Below are 15,919 nucleotides of genomic sequence, written 5' to 3'. Positions count from 1 at the left end.
TTGCTCCAGCCTGCTTCTGCCGTGCTTCTGCCTTGCTGCAGTTCTGCTTGACCTGCTTGCTTGCCCTGGCTTGCTTCTGTCTCCGTGCCTGCTCGGGTGTACTCACTTCGTCCTGGTCCTGACTGTTCGTTCGCCGCCCCGTTTCCTCGTGGCGTTCCGTGGCTACTGCCCCTTCCCTTGCGTGTTCCCTGTTTGTCTTCCTGTGCACTTAGCCAGCGTAGGGACCGCCGCCCAGTTGTACCTCGTCGCCTAGGGCGGGTCGTTGCAAGTAGGCAGGGACAGGGCGGTGGGTAGATTAGGGCTCACTTTCCCTTCACCTCCTTCCTGCCATTACACCTACACTAGATAAAAACAAAAAACCTACACATATTCGGTATCTGCACGACCGTAATAACCTGAAGAATTAATCTAACCGGTTATTTAGCGTGAAACGTGAATGAGATAAAGTAGAAAAACAATGGCGAGAATCGCTTTTCCTATATTCACGCCGTAAAAAAAATATTATTTTAAACTGTGGGGAACAAAAATAGTATTTCTCTCGCATAAAACACGGCCTCACAAAGCCACGTCAGTGAAAAAGAAAAAAGTTATGGCGGCTGAAAGGCAAAAACAGAAAAATTTAGCTAGTCATGAAGGGGTTAATGGTGTGAATTCATAAACCTCTTAGACTGTAAGGGTATGTTCACACGCACGGTTTTCAGACAACGCCCCTAATGCGCCTACAAACTTCTGACCATTGCTTTCAATGGGAATTCCGATGTTCTGTTCCCACGAGGTGTCATTTTACGCGTCGCTGTCAAAATACGGCGCGTAAAATGACGGCTCGTCAAAAGAAGTGCAGGACACATCTTGGGACGTTTTTGGAGGCGTTTTTCATTGACTATCGAAAAACAGTTCCAAAAACTGGTGAAAAAAACGGCGCAAAAAACGCGAGTTAAAAAATCGTCTGAAAATCAGGAGCTGTTTTCGACTGAAATCATCTCGGTATTCTCAGACGTTTCTGGTCACTGCGTGTGAACACTCCCTAACAAGAAAGACGCCAGCAATCCCTCAGTCATGTCCAAGAGCAGCCGTCCCCATGACAACACTGAATGTCACGGTGCGGGGGGAGAAGTATGGAGGGGTTTACAGGCTGAGCCCGCTCCACACGCTGCGGGTGTATTATAGCGGACACCTCGCGCTAACAGCCAGGATCAGAGAGATCGCCGATCCCAGACATTTAACTACTTAGATGCCGTGGAAAATAGTGTTTCTGGAATCTAAGCTGTAAGAAAGAGGGGGTGATCCGCTCATCGGCTTCTCCGATGTAATCACGGGGTGCAGATGGTTGTCATGGCAGCCTGGGGGGTAATGACGGTCCGCCATCTTTCTGCTCCTATTAACCCCTTAATATTAATCACGATATATCGCGATACATTAGTATTACAGTGAATTGTACCGGCGATCTGATCATCACTCGTTCACGTCCCCCAGAACAGGAATGACTTTATTAGAAAAAACAGTCAAATAAAGTTTTCATTTATGAATAAAAAAAAAAACCTCCACAAACGATTTTCCCAAATATTCTGTAAAGTAACGTAAAAAACCAGAACCAGAAACATAAGTGGAATAACGGCGTCCGTGAGAGTCAGAAATACAACAGAACGTTATTTACCCGCACGGCGAACACAATAATAACAAACACCACAATGGCGGATTATTGGTCGCTATAAAAAAATATATTAATAATGTAGTAAAAAGTGATGAAAATCCACAGCTCGTCCCGCAGAATCTAATCCTCGCGCCATCGACTGACAAATAACAAAGCTATAGATCTGACAAGACGGAGGAAAAAACGGAACCGGTCCTGGTGATTATAGAGGCCGTCACCAGATTATAACCCCATCTCCTATTGCGTGATCGGCGCTGCGATGTAGAGAACAGCAACGTTTAGGGGTTTTTTGAAAAACGATCATTTTTGCCCAAGTTATGAGCAATTTTATATTTATGCAAATGAGTTTTTCAATGGACAACTGGGCGTTGTAAATAGAAGTGTGTGGCGCTGACCAATCAGTGACCAATCAGCATCATACTCTTCTCATCGCTCCCACCCAGCTTCTTTCACTGCACAGACACACGGCGTGTTCTCGCGGGATCACGCTGTGACGTCACTTCCTCCCACAGCTCCTTCACCATCGCGTCGGACGAGAAGAGACACATCGGCTCCAGGCGTCCGAGAGGGTACAGTTGAATCTGCAGCAGCATATCTCGGACGCCTGGAGCCGATGTGTCTTCTCTCGTCCGACGCGATGGTGGGAGGAAGTGACGTCACAGCGTGATCCCGCGAGAACACGCTGTGTGTCTGTGCAGTGAAAGAAGAAGGCGTCATGTGACCCCTGCAGCCAATCACAGGCGGAACATTCGCTACGTGTGAACATTCCCTTAAACCGCACGGTGAACGACATTAACAAGAAATGTATAAGAGTCAGTGAATAAGTTGTATGTCCCGAATATTATGTCATTACAAAACACGACTCGTCCCACAAAACATCCGACCACTACAAAGACCAGAAATAACAACTTACCCCAAAGAGGACGGCACTGGAGGGTTAAATCCCGGCTAGGAGTTCAGTGGGCGGGGTCACTCAATGATTGATAGTTATTTGTATACAGACTGATAACAAAGAGAACACCCGACCAGCGCTGCTCTCCACCTCGTACACGGCAATAGCTGAAGGCCTTCTGATGACGTCACCCACATGTGACCGGGGCAGGAGGGTCGGAGCTTATCAGTAGAGAAGACGTGGCGGATAGACCTGACCATATCAAGATCACGTGACCGCGGCATCAGGGGCGTAGCTTACAAGTGGAAAGATTGATCGATGTATGAAAGACCTGTGACGAGAACACGTGACATGAGGGGCGGAGTTCTGGCCCATCCCGTCCTGGTCACATGGTGGTGACGTCATCACAGGTCCTTCAGCTTTTGCCGGGTATTCGATAGAGCAGCGCAGGCTGGGTCTACATGACTTCCGGTCACCGCTGTTGTGTTCTCTGTTATCAGTCAGGAACTTTCCCACGATGCAGTAGTAAGGTTACATGAGGTCATTTCTATCCGGTTTTGGTGCGTTTTTGTTTGGCACAGTGTTGGTAATTATTATTAATTCTTTTAAGTGGGAGGGATTAACCCCTTGGTGACATCAGATCTATAGTATTATGTTGTACGTGCGTCATCACACTAGAAGGAGCGGAGCCTGCACCGTACACGACTACTGACAGCCGCCTGCAAACGCTAAGATCAGAGACAGCGCAATCCCTGCTGTTTAACCCCTCATAAGCCGTGATTAATAGTGACCGCGGCATCTGATCAGTTAGAGATCGCGGCTTCCTCTGTCCTCTGAAGAAAGTGCGCGATTCCGACCGGTTACCAGTGTAATACGTTTTTGTTTTTTTTAGAAAAAAATTATGTGAATGTTAAAAATAAGTAACGGAATCGCCGCATCCGTTATTGTCCAAATTATTTAAATATCAAATTATTTAACCCTCAGAAATAATTCACATGTGAACGTCGCTTTTATTGGTCGCCGCGATTCTCCAACGTATGGAATAAAAAGTCCCCAAAATGTCACCAACAAAATCTACATCTCGCCCCACAAAACCCCTCACACCGCGCAATCACCGGAAATATAAACTCCTCACACCGCGCAATCACCGGAAATATAAACCCCTCACACCGCGCAATCACCGGAAATATAAACCTCTCACACCGCGCAATCACCGGAAATATAAACCCCTCACACCGCGCAATCACCGGAAATATAAACCCCCTCACACCGCGCAATCCCCGGAAATATAAACCCCCCCACACCGCGCAATCACCGGAAATATAAACCCCCTCACACCGCGCAATCACCGGAAATATAAAACCCCTCACACCGCGCAATCACCGGAAATATAAAACCCCTCACACCGCGCAATCCCCGGAAATATAAACCCCCCCACACCGCGCAATCACCGGAAATATAAACCCCCTCACACCCCGCAATCACCGGAAATATAAACCCCTCACACCGCGCAATCACCGGAAATATAAAACCCCTCACACCGCGCAATCACCGGAAATATAAAACCCCTCACACCGCGCAATCACCGGAAATATAAACCCCCTCACACCCCGCAATCACCGGAAATATAAACCCCTCACACCCCGCAATCACCGGAAATATAAAACCCCTCACACCGCGCAATCACCGGAAATATAAAACCCCTCACACCGCGCAATCACCGGAAATATAAACCCCCCCACACCGCGCAATCACCGGAAATATAAAACCCCCCACACCGCGCAATCACCGGAAATATAAAACCCCCTCACACCGCGCAATCACCGGAAATATAAACCCCTCACACCGCGCAATCACCGGAAATATAAACCCCTCACACCGCGCAATCACCGGAAATATAAACCCCCTCACACTGCGCAAACACCGGAAATATAAACCCCTCACACCGCGCAATCACCGGAAATATAAACCCCCCCCACACCGCGCAATCACCGGAAATATAAACCCCCCACACCGCGCAATCACCGGAAATATAAAACCCCTCACACCGCGCAATCACCGGAAATATAAACCCCTCACACCGCGCAATCACCGGAAATATAAACCCCCCCCCACACCGCGCAATCACCGGAAATATAAACCCCCCACACCGCGCAATCACCGGAAATATAAAACCCCCCACACCGTGCAATCACCGGAAATATAAACCCCTCACACCGTGCAATTACCGGAAATATAAAACCCCTCACACCGCGCAATCACCGGAAATATAAAACCCCTCACACCGCGCAATCACCGGAAATATAAACCCCTCACACCGCGTAATCACCGGAAATATAAACCCCCTCACACCGCGCAATCACCGGAAATATAAACCCCCCACACCGCGCAATCACCGGAAATATAAAACCCCTCACACCGCGCAATCACCGGAAATATAAACCCCTCACACCGCGTAATCACCGGAAATATAAACCCCCTCACACCGCGCAATCACCGGAAATATAAACCCCCCACACCGCGCAATCACCGGAAATATAAACCCCTCACACCGCGCAATCACCGGAAATATAAACCCCTCACACCGCGCAATCACCGGAAATATAAAACCCCTCACACCGCGCAATCACCGGAAATATAAACCCCTCACACCGCGCAATCACCGGAAATATAAACCCCCCACACCGCGCAATCACCGGAAATATAAAACATTACACACCGCGCATTCACCGGAAATATAAACCCCTCACACCGCGCAATCACCGGAAATATAAACCCCCTCACACCGCGCAATCACCGGAAATATAAACCCCTCACACCGCGCAATCACCGGAAATATAAACCCCCTCACACCGCGCAATCACCGGAAATATAAAACCCCCCACACCGTGCAATCACCGGAAATATAAAACCCCCCACACCGTGCAATCACCGGAAATATAAACCCCCTCACACCGCGCAATCACCGGAAATATAAACCCCCTCACACAGCGCAATCACCGGAAATATAAACCCCCTCACACCGCGCAATCACCGGAAATATAAAACCCCTCACACCGCGCAATCACCGGAAATATAAAACCCCCCACACCGTGCAATCACCGGAAATATAAAACCCCCCACACCGTGCAATCACCGGAAATATAAACCCCCTCACACCGCGCAATCACCGGAAATATAAACCCCCTCACACAGCGCAATCACCGGAAATATAAACCCCCCCACACCGTGCAATCACCGGAAATATAAAACCCCCCACACCGTGCAATCACCGGAAATATAAACCCCCTCACACCGCGCAATCACCGGAAATATAAACCCCCTCACACCGCGCAATCACCGGAAATATAAACCCCCCACACCGTGCAATCACCGGAAATATAAAACCCCCCACACCGTGCAATCATCGGAAATATAAACCCCCTCACACCGCGCAATCACCGGAAATATAAACCCCCCCACACCGCGCAATCACCGGAAATATAAAACCCCTCACACCGCGCAATCACCGGAAATATAAACCCCTCACACCGCGCAATCAGCGGAAATATAAAACCCCTCACACCGCGCAATCACCGGAAATATAAACCCCTCACACTGCGCAATCACCGGAAATATAAACCCCTCACACCGCGCAATCACCGGAAATATAAAACCTTCACACCGCGCAATCACCGGAAATATAAAACCCCTCACACCGCGCAATCACCGGAAATATAAACCCCTCACACCGCGCAATCACCGGAAATATAAAACCCCTCACACCGCGCAATCACCGGAAATATAAAACCCCCCTCACACTGCGCAATCACCGGAAATATAAACCCCTCACACCGCGCAATCACCGGAAATATAAAACCTTCACACCGCGCAATCACCGGAAATATAAAACCCCTCACACCGCGCAATCACCGGAAATATAAACCCCTCACACCGCGCAATCACCGGAAATATAAAACCCCTCACACCGCGCAATCACCGGAAATATAAAACCCCCCTCACACCGCGCAATCACCAGAAATATAAACCCCTCACACCACGCAATCACCGGAAATATAAACCCCTCACACCGTGCAATCACCGGAAATATAAACCCCTCACACCGCGCAATCACTGGAAATATAAACCCCTCACACCGCGCAATCATCCGAAATATAAACCCCTCACACCGCGCAATCACCGGAAATATAAACCCCTCACACCGCACAATCACCGGAAATATAAACCCCTCACACCGCACAATCACCGGAAATATAAACCCCTCACACCGCACAATCACCGGAAATATAAACCCCTCACACCGCACAATCACCGGAAATATAAACCCCTCACACCGCGCAATCACTGGAAATATAAAACCCCTCACACCGCGCAATCACCGGAAATATAAACCCCTCACACCGCGCAATCACTGGAAATATAAACCCCTCACACCGCGCAATCACTGGAAATATAAAACCCCTCACACCGCGCAATCACCGGAAATATAATCCCCTCACACCGCGCAATCACCGGAAATATAAACCCCCCTCACACCGCGCAATCACCGGAAATATAAACCCCTCACACCGCGCAATCAACGGAAATATAATCCCCTCACACCGCGCAATCACCGGAAATATAAACCCCTCACACCGCGCAATCTACGGAAATATAAAACCACTCACACCGCGCAATCACCGGAAATATAAAACCACTCACACCGCGCAATCATCGGAAATATAAACCCCTCACACCGCTCAATCACAGGAAATATAAACCCCCTCACACCACGCAATCACCGGAAATATAAAACCACCCACACCGCGCAATCACCGGAAATATAAACCCCTCCCCCCCACACCGCGCAATCACCGGAAATATAAAACCCCTCACACCGCGCAATCACCGGAAATATAAAACCCCTCACATCGCGCAATCACCAGAAATATAACCCCTCACACCGCGCAATCACCGGAAATATAAACCCCCCCCCACACCGCGCAATCACCGGAAATATAAACCCCTCACACCGCGCAATCACCGGAAATATAAAACCACTCACACCGCGCAATCACCGGAAATATAAACCCCCCACACAGCGCAATCACCGGAAATATAAAACCCCTCACACCACGCAATCACCGGAAATATAAACCCCTCACACCGCGCAATCACCGGAAATATAACCCCCCCACACCGCGCAATCACCGGAAATATAAACCCCCTCACACCGCGCAATCACCGGAAATATAAACCCCCCACACCGCGCAATCACCGGAAATATAAAACCACTCACACCGCGCAATCACCGGAAATATAAAACCACTCACACCGCGCAATCACCGGAAATATAAACCCCCCCACACCGCGCAATCACCGGAAATATAAAACCACTCACACCGCGCAATCACCGGAAATATAAAACCACTCACACCGCGCAATCATCGGAAATATAAACCCCTCACACCGCTCAATCACCGGAAATATAAACCCCCTTACACCGCGCAATTACCGGAAATATAAAACCCCCTCACACCGCGCAATCACCGGAAATATAAACCCCTCACACCGCGCAATCACCGGAAATATAAACCCCTCACACCGCGCAATCACCGGAAATATAAACCCCCCACACCGCGCAATCACCGGAAATATAAAACTCACACCGCGCAATCACCAGAAATATAAATCCCCTCACACCGCGCAATCACCGGAAATATAAAACCCTCACACCGCGCAATCACCGGAAATATAAAACCCCTCACACCGCGCAGTCACCGGAAATATAAAACCCCTCACACCGCGCAATCACCGGAAATATAAAACCACCCACACCGCGCAATCACCGGAAATATAAACCCCCCACACCGCGCAATCACCGGAAATATAAAACCACCCACACCGCGCAATCACCGGAAATATAAAACCCCTCACACCGCGCAATCACCGGAAATATAAAACCACCCACACCGCGCAATCACCGGAAATATAAACCCCTCCCCCCCACACCGCGCAATCACCGGAAATATAAAACCCCTCACACCGCGCAATCACCGGAAATATAAAACCCCTCACATCGCGCAATCACCAGAAATATAACCCCTCACACCGCGCAATCACCGGAAATATAAACCTCCCCCGACACCGCGCAATCACCGGAAATATAAACCCCTCACACCGCGCAATCACCGGAAATATAAAACCACTCACACCGCGCAATCACCGGAAATATAAACCCCCCACACAGCGCAATCACCGGAAATATAAAACCCCTCACACCACGCAATCACCGGAAATATAAACCCCTCACACCGCGCAATCACCGGAAATATAACCCCCCCACACCGCGCAATCACCGGAAATATAAAACCACTCACACCGCGCAATCACCGGAAATATAAAACCACTCACACCGCGCAATCACCGGAAATATAAACCCCCCCACACCGCGCAATCACCGGAAATATAAAACCACTCACACCGCGCAATCACCGGAAATATAAAACCACTCACACCGCGCAATCATCGGAAATATAAACCCCTCACACCGCTCAATCACCGGAAATATAAACCCCCTCACACCACGCAATCACCGGAAATATAAAACCACCCACACCGCGCAATCACCGGAAATATAAACCCCTCCCCCCCACACCGCGCAATCACCGGAAATATAAAACCCCTCACACCGCGCAATCACCGGAAATATAAAACCCCTCACATCGCGCAATCACCAGAAATATAACCCCTCACACCGCGCAATCACCGGAAATATAAACCCCCCCCCCACACCGCGCAATCACCGGAAATATAAACCCCTCACACCGCGCAATCACCGGAAATATAAAACCACTCACACCGCGCAATCACCGGAAATATAAACCCCCCACACAGCGCAATCACCGGAAATATAAAACCCCTCACACCACGCAATCACCGGAAATGTAACCCCCCCACACCGCGCAATCACCGGAAATATAAACCCCCTCACACCGCGCAATCACCGGAAATATAAACCCCCCACACCGCGCAATCACCGGAAATATAAAACCACTCACACCGCGCAATCACCGGAAATATAAAACCACTCACACCGCGCAATCACCGGAAATATAAACCCCCCCACACCGCGCAATCACCGGAAATATAAAACCACTCACACCGCGCAATCACCGGAAATATAAAACCACTCACACCGCGCAATCATCGGAAATATAAACCCCTCACACCGCTCAATCACCGGAAATATAAACCCCCTCACACCACGCAATCACCGGAAATATAACCCCCCCACACCGCGCAATCACCGGAAATATAAAAAGCCCCACACACCGCGCAATCACCGGAAATATAAAACCCCTCACACCGCTCAATCACCGGAAATATAAACCCCCTCACACCACGCAATCACCGGAAATATAACCCCCCCACACCGCGCAATCACCGGAAATATAAAACGCCCCACACACCGCGCAATCACCGGAAATATAAACCCCCTCACACCGCGCAATCACCGGAAATATAAAACCACTCACACCGCGCAATCACCGGAAATATAAAACCCCTGACACCGCGCAATCACCGGAAATATAAAACCACTCACACCGCGCAATCACCGGAAATATAAACCCCTCACACCACGCAATCACCGGAAATATAAACCCCTCACACCGCGCAATCACCGGAAATATAAACCACCCACACCGAGCAATCACCGGAAAAATAAAACCCCTCACACAGCGCAATCACCGGAAATATAAACCCCTCACACCGCGCAATCACCGAAATATAAAACCCCTCACACCGCGCAATCACCGGAAATATAAACCCCTCCCCCCCACACCGCGCAATCACCGGAAATATAAAACCCATCACACCGCGCAATCACCGGAAATATAAACCCCCCCCCCCCCACACCGCGCAATCACCGGAAATATAAACCCCTCACACCGCGCAATCACCGGAAATATAAACCCCTCACACCGCGCAATTACCGGAAATATAAACCCCTCACACCGCGCAATCACCGGAAATATAAAACCCCTCACACCGCGCAATCACCGGAAATATAAAACCCCTCACACGGCGCAATCACCGGAATTATAAAACCCCCCACACCGCGCAATCACCGGAAATATAAAACTCCTCACACCGCGCAATCACCGGAAATATAACACCCCTCACACCGCGCAATCACGGAAATATAAAACCCCTCACACCGCGCAATCACGGGAAATATAAACCCCTCACACCGCGCAATCACCGGAAATATAAAACACCTCACACCGCGCAATCACCGGAAATATAAAACCCCTCACACCGCGCAATCACCGGAAATATAAACCCCCTCACACCGCGCAATCACCGGAAATATAAAACCGCGCAATCACCGGAAATATTATTTACCGCATTATTATACACTCTTATTATTCCCTGATGTACTCCGCACAGATTACATACGTCCCCATATTATAAACTGGAATACCAGTAATACCCGAAACAGAACTGCCAAGCAAAATCTGCGCTCCAAAAGCCAAATGGTGCTGCCTCTCTTATGAGCCCTACAGCATGCCCAAACAGCAGTTGACGTCCACAGACATGACAATGCCATACCCAGGAGAACTAGCTTAACAGTTTGATATATTTGTCTTCAGTGGCACAAACTGGGCACAACGTATTGTGCACTAAATTGGCATATCAGTGGAAAATCTTAATTTTCACTTTGCACCATCCGCTGGGCACTAATTTCTAATGTAGAATCTCCTATGGGGTCAAAATGCTCACTACACCCCTTAAAATGCCCTAAGGGGTGTAGTGTCCAATATGGGTGTCACTACTTAGGGGTTTGTTTTACTATTTGACCTCAGAGCCCTGCAATTGTGGGCCAATGCTGTAAAAAAAAAAAAAATATCACCAAAATAGACCTCAAATGCGCATGGTGCTCTTCACTTCTGAGCCCTGTCTTGTCCAGGCAAATGATAAATGCCTTGAGGTGTGCAGTTTTCAAAATGGGGTCATTTCTTGGTGTTTCCACTGTACTCTGGTACCTCAGGGGTTTTGCATATGCGACATGGTGGCCAAAAACCAATACAGCAAAATCTGCATGCCAAATAGCGCTCCTGCCTTTCTGAGCCCTGCCGTGTGTCCAAACAGCAGTTTATAACCACATGTGGGGTATTGCCGTAATCGAGAGAAATTGCTTTACAAATGTTGGGGTGCTTTTTCTCCAGTATCCCTTGTGAACATGAAGACATTCTACAATTTAGTGGAGCAAAATGTAGATTTTCATTTTCATGGCCTAATTCCAATAAATTCTGCAAAAGACCTGTGGGGTATAAATGCTCACTATACCCCTACACCGCATTCCAAATTATTATGCATATGTTATTTTTCGCTGATTTTCCTAAATAGTTGATGCAAATGACAGTCAATATAATCTTCAAGCCATCAACCGTTGGAGTATAATGCTAATTTTTTTGAACAAATCTAATGATGACAGATATTTTTTTAGAAGTAAAAAACTCAAAATGCACTGTTTCAAATTATTATGCACAACAGAGATCAAAGCATTTTAAAGGTTGTAAAGAGAACTAAAATGGTCATTTGTTGAATTTGCAGCATCAGGAGGTCATATTTACAGAAATCAAAAGCTCTTTCAATAAAAAAAAACTTAACAGGCCAAGTTACATGTTATTATAGGACCCCTTCTTTGATATCACCTTCACAATTCTTGCATCTATTAAATTTGTGAGTATTTGGACAGTTTCTGCTTAAAGGCAATGTGTTGCCAGAAAAACATGTTTTTTTTTTTTTAATTAAACATTTAGTGTGTGGGTGATTAAACATTGTTCAAATTTTTTTTCTTTTTTTCACGAGTCAGGAAATATTATAAATTAATTCTAATTTATAATATTTCCCATTTCTGGTCACTAGATGGAGCTATTCCCAAAATTGCAGCATTGCAACATTGGGTGAAAAGCCCTCGCTCTAGTGAGCTCTCAGCATCCCCCCCCTCCTTTATCCTGGCTAGTGCCGGGATAAACGAGGGGTTTGAACGGTGTAACTGTAAAGGATCTGCCAGGCACTACGTCTGAGTATAATCCCAGGATTAATCAGTCGACACCTGAGGCCAGACCTCTGAGACTGACACCTGCTCCCACCAATCAGGGTGGCAGGCTCAGGAGTGGGAGAGCCTATCGCGGCCTGGTCAGTCAGAGTTAGCTCCGCCCCTTGTCCATTTATACCTGCCGTTTTCTCTTCCTCCTTGCTTGTTATTCTTCTTGGATTCCTGGCCCCACTGCTGCCTTGCTCCAGCCTGCTTCTGCCGTGCTTCTGCCTTGCTTCAGTTCCGTTTATCCTGCGTTGCTCTGCCCCTGGCTTGCTTCTGCTCCGTGCTCCCGTTTGTATACTCCACTACTTCCTGATCCTGACTGGCTCATTCACCGCTCCGTCTCCTCGCGGCGTTCCGTGGGCTACTGTATTCCCTTGCGTGTTCCCTGTTTGTACTCCTTGCACTTAGACAGTGTAGGGACCGCCGCCAAGTTGTACCCCGTCGCCTAGGGCGGGTCGTTGCAAGTAGGCAGGGACAGGGCGGTGGGTAGATTAGGGCTCACTTGTTCCCTTCACCTCCTTCCTGCCATTACATAATAACAAGCCCTTACCTAGTCTACCATTTCTTCTACGCTGACGCTATCATGGACCCCCTTGAGACCCTGACCCAGCAGATGCAGGGCCTCTCCCTACAGGTCCAGGCCCTGGCTCAGAGGGTCAATCAGTCTGACGCTGCCTTTGTAGTACCCCTCACCTTTAGAACCCAACCTCAAGTTACCTGACCGGTTCTCAGGGGACCGTAAGACTTTTTTCTCCTTTCGGGAGAGTTGCAGACTTTATTTCCGCCTAAAACCTCACTCCTCAGGTTCCGAGAACCAGCGGGTGGGTATCATTATATCCCGACTCCAGGAAGTGCCCCAAGAGTGGGCCTTCTCCTTGGCTCCTGACGCCCCAGAACTTTCCTCCGTTGATCGGTTTTTCTCTGCCCTCGGTCTCATTTACGACGAGACTGACAGGACTGCCTTAGCCGAGAGTCAGCTGGTGACCTTACGTCAGGGTAGGAGACCTGTTGAGGAATACTGTTCTGATTTTAGAAAGTGGTGCGTAGCTTCTCGGTGGAACGACCCGGCCCTAAAGTGCCAGTTTAGGTTAGGATTATCTGACGCCCTGAAGGATCTGCTGGTTAGCTACCCCTCTTCTGACTCCCTAGACCAGGTTATGGCCCTAGCAGTACAACTTGACCGACGTCTCAGGGAACGTCAACTTGAACGTTTCAATGTTTTCCCCTCTGACTGCCCTGCGATTCCCCCCGAGGTCCCGTCTCCTCGCTCTTCCACTGAGGACTCGGAGGTACCTATGCAACTCGGGGCCTCCATGTCCCCTCGACAACGTAGAGAGTTTCGCAGGAAGAATGGTCTCTGCTTCTATTGTGGGGATGACAAGCATCTACTGAACACCTGTCCCAGGCGCAAGAATAAGCAGCCGGAAAACTTCCGCGCCTAAGTGATCATCGGGGAGGTCACTTGGGCGCACAGGTATTTCCCGTTAATACTAAACGCAATAAGATTTTGCTTCCCTTTCAGGTCTCGTTTGCTGGCCGGTCTGCCACTGGCAGTGCCTTCGTGGATTCGGGCTCATCTGCTAATATCATGTCTGTGGAATTTGCTATGTCTCTAAAAATGCCTTTTATTGATTTACCTTATCCTATCCCGGTAGTGGGTATCGACTCCACTCCTCTTGCTAATGGTTATTTTACTCAGCATACTCCTGTTTTTGAACTCCGTGTTGGCTCCATGCATTTGGAGCAGTGCTCTGTACTGGTGATGCAGGGATTATCGTCCGATCTGGTATTAGGTCTTCCCTGGTTGCAGCTGCATAATCCCACGTTTGATTGGAATACTGGGGATCTCACCAAATGGGGTAGTGATTGCCTGATGTCATGTCTTTCGGTTAACTCTATTTCTCCCCGGGAGGAGGTAAACACGCTTCCTGAGTTTGTTCAGGACTTCGCTGATGTGTTTTCTAAAGGAGGCCTCCGAGGTGTTGCCCCCTCATAGAGATTACGATTGCGCCATCGATTTGGTGCCTGGTGCCAAGCTTCCTAAGGGGAGGATATTTAATCTTTCATGTCCTGAACGTAAAGCTATGAGGGAGTATATCCAAGAATGCCTGGCCAAGGGTTTCATTCGCCCCTCGACTTCTCCTGTAGGTGCTGGCTTCTTCTTCGTGGGGAAGAAGGATGGTGGTCTTAGGCCGTGCATTGATTATCGGAACTTGAATAAGGTCACAGTAAGGAACCAGTATCCCCTTCCTTTGATTCCGGATCTTTTTAATCAGGTTCAGGGGGCCCAATGGTTCTCTAAGTTCGATCTACGGGGGGCATATAACCTTATCCGCATCAAAGAGGGGGATGAGTGGAAAACTGCGTTCAACACGCCCGAAGGTCATTTCGAATACCTAGTCATGCCCTTTGGGTTGTGTAATGCCCCTGCCGTCTTCCAGAATTTTATTAATGAAATTCTGAGAGATTACCTGGGTAATTTTCTTGTAGTGTACCTTGATGACATACTGGTGTTTTCCAAGGACTGGTCCTCGCACGTGGAGCATGTCAGGAAGGTCCTCCAGGTCCTTCGGGAAAATAATCTGTTTGCGAAGACCGAAAAATGTGTGTTTGGGGTACAGGAGATACCATTTTTAGGTCAAATCCTCACTCCTCATGAATTCCGCATGGACCCTGCCAAGGTTCAGGCTGTGGCGGAATGGGTCCAACCTGCCTCCCTGAAGGCGCTACAGTGTTTTTTGGGGTTCGCTAACTATTACAGGAGATTTATTGCCAACTTCTCGGTCGTCGCTAAGCCTCTTACGGACCTTACCCGCAAGGGTGCTGATGTCCTCCATTGGCCCCCTGAGGCCGTCCAGGCTTTTGAGACCCTCAAGAAGTGCTTTATCTCGGCCCCCGTGCTGGTTCAGCCCAACCAAAGGGAGCCATTTATTGTGGAGGTTGATGCGTCCGAGGTGGGAGTGGGGGCCGTCTTGTCCCAGGGTACCAGCTCCCTCACCCATCTCCGCCCCTGTGCTTACTTCTCTAGGAAGTTTTCGCCCACGGAGTGTAACTATGATATTGGCAACCGCGAACTTTTAGCCATTAAATGGGCTTTTGAAGAGTGGCGTCACTTCTTGGAGGGGGCCAGACACCAGGTAACGGTCCTTACTGACCACAAGAATCTGGTTTTCCTAGAATCTGCTCGGAGGCTTAATCCTAGACAAGCTCGTTGGGCACTATTCTTTACCAGATTTAATTTCTTGGTTACCTATAGGGCTGGGTCCAAAAATATTAAGGCTGA

At 48.8% G+C, this 15,919-nt stretch overlaps 1 protein-coding gene and 1 long non-coding RNA gene across 2 annotated transcripts in view; one reads left to right on the top strand and one right to left on the bottom strand.

Annotated features, from left to right (window-relative positions):
* Nucleotides 1-2,866, bottom strand: part of LOC142674685 (uncharacterized) — a 57,292-nt gene extending 54,426 nt beyond the window's left edge. Inside the window, exon 1 of the mRNA XM_075847203.1 lies at nucleotides 2,565-2,866. The gene's annotated coding sequence lies outside the window, so the exon portion shown is untranslated. The remainder of the gene's footprint in view (nucleotides 1-2,564) is intronic.
* A 99-nt stretch (nucleotides 2,867-2,965) lies between these two features.
* The window catches only part of LOC142674690 (uncharacterized), a 28,876-nt gene continuing 15,922 nt past the window's right edge, over nucleotides 2,966-15,919 (top strand). Inside the window, exon 1 of the long non-coding RNA XR_012851802.1 lies at nucleotides 2,966-3,068. This is a non-coding gene — a long non-coding RNA (uncharacterized LOC142674690). The remainder of the gene's footprint in view (nucleotides 3,069-15,919) is intronic.

The sequence above is a fragment of the Rhinoderma darwinii genome, assembly GCF_050947455.1.
Source record: "Rhinoderma darwinii isolate aRhiDar2 chromosome 1 unlocalized genomic scaffold, aRhiDar2.hap1 SUPER_1_unloc_8, whole genome shotgun sequence".
NCBI lineage: Eukaryota > Metazoa > Chordata > Amphibia > Anura > Rhinodermatidae > Rhinoderma > Rhinoderma darwinii.
This window is presented reverse-complemented; position numbering and strand designations above follow the sequence as displayed.